General features: G+C 49.6%; 1 long non-coding RNA gene across 1 annotated transcript; it reads left to right on the top strand.

Annotated features, from left to right (window-relative positions):
- The first annotated feature begins 318 nt into the window (after nucleotides 1-318).
- Nucleotides 319-1,000, top strand: LOC108525200 (uncharacterized). The gene is made up of 2 exons (XR_001884229.1): nucleotides 319-504; nucleotides 697-1,000. It is a non-coding gene; the product is annotated as an uncharacterized LOC108525200 (long non-coding RNA).
- Nucleotides 1,001-1,491: the final 491 nt, after the last annotated feature.

Raw genomic sequence — 1,491 nt, 5'->3', positions numbered from 1 at the left:
TCCCAAAGTGCTGGGATTACAGGCTTGAGCCACCACGCCCGGCCTGTTCTAGATCTTTCTTAATGCTGAGACTATTCTGTGAAAACATTCTGGAGCATGAGCTAAATCACTATACTTCCAAAATATAAATTTATGAATAGTCTGTCCCAGTACTTACCTTCTCTAAACCTTGATCCATATTAAAAATTTGTCTCTCCAAACTCCTGTGCTTGGGAGAGACTTTCCAGGATGTCCTAGGGCCTCCACATCTCAATGAAAGCTGGGGAAGGAGAATTTCCCTCATCCTGGGCCTCTGCTTAGTACTTACTCCCTTTTCTGCCTTCCTCTAGGAGAAAGACAATGTGTGGGACACTGGACTACTTGCCCCCAGAAATGATTGAGGGAAGAACATATGATGAAAAGGTGGATTTGTGGTGCATTGGAGTGCTCTGCTATGAGCTGCTGGTGGGATATCCACCCTTCGAGAGCGCCTCCCATAGTGAGACTTACAGACGCATCCTCAAGGTGGGACAGTCACCTTTGGGCATTCATGGGGGAGTTGGTCAGTGATGGCTGCTGGGCTGTGGGAACTGGGGCACACACACAGGGTTGTCTGCTGTGGTCCAGAACAGCGCCTTAACAAGGCTCAAAGAAGAGGGAGAACATTGACCAAAGAGATTAACCAGACTTCTCTTCCTTCTCTCCTGGCCTCATCAGGTAGATGTGAGGTTTCCACTATCAATGCCTTTGGGGGCCCGGGACTTGATTTCCAAGCTTCTCAGATACCAGCCCTGGGAGCGACTGCCCCTGGCCGAGATCCTGAAGCACCCCTGGGTTCAGGCCCACTCCCGAAGGGTGCTGCCTCCCTGTGCTCAGGTGGCTTCCTGAGCCCTGTCTGCCTCTGTTCCTTTGTGTGTGTTCAGGGAGCTCTCCTGGCTCTGCCACCTCATTTGTCTTTATTTTTTTTCTCTTTTAAGATGTAAGATGCTAATTAATAAAAACCGAATCATTTTGTACCAGCTCTTCATAGTTGTGTGAATTAGGATGAGACTGGATAGAATATTTCTTGTGGGAACTCTTTCCTATGAGAGCTGCCCAAGGTGGTTCTCCCTGCTACTCCCACCCTCCACCTCTGGAGATGGTGACTCCATTCTCCTTGAAAACTCTTGCCTACTTTCAGGTCGGGCATGGTGGCTCATGCCTGTAATTCCAGCAGTTTGGAAGGCCGAGGCAGGTGGAACACTTGAGGTCAGAAGTTTGAGGCCAACCTGGCCAACATGGTAAAACCCTGTCTCTACTAAAAATACAAAAATTAGCCGGGCGTTGTGGCGGGCACCTATAATCCCAGTTACTCGTGAGGCTGAGACATGAGAATCGCTTGAACCCGGGAGGTAGAGGCTACAGTGAGCCAAGATCGTGCCATTGGACTCCAGCATGGGAGACAGAGTGAGACACCATCTCAAAAAAAAAAGAAAAGAGGCCGGGCGCGGTGGCTCAAGCCTGTAATCCCAG

Source organism: Rhinopithecus bieti, unplaced genomic scaffold, assembly GCF_001698545.2.
Source record: "Rhinopithecus bieti isolate Rb0 unplaced genomic scaffold, ASM169854v2 scaffold_18401, whole genome shotgun sequence".
Classification (NCBI taxonomy): domain Eukaryota; kingdom Metazoa; phylum Chordata; class Mammalia; order Primates; family Cercopithecidae; genus Rhinopithecus; species Rhinopithecus bieti.
The sequence above is the reverse complement of the archived record's forward strand: the minus strand, read 5'-3'. Positions and strand labels throughout refer to the sequence as shown.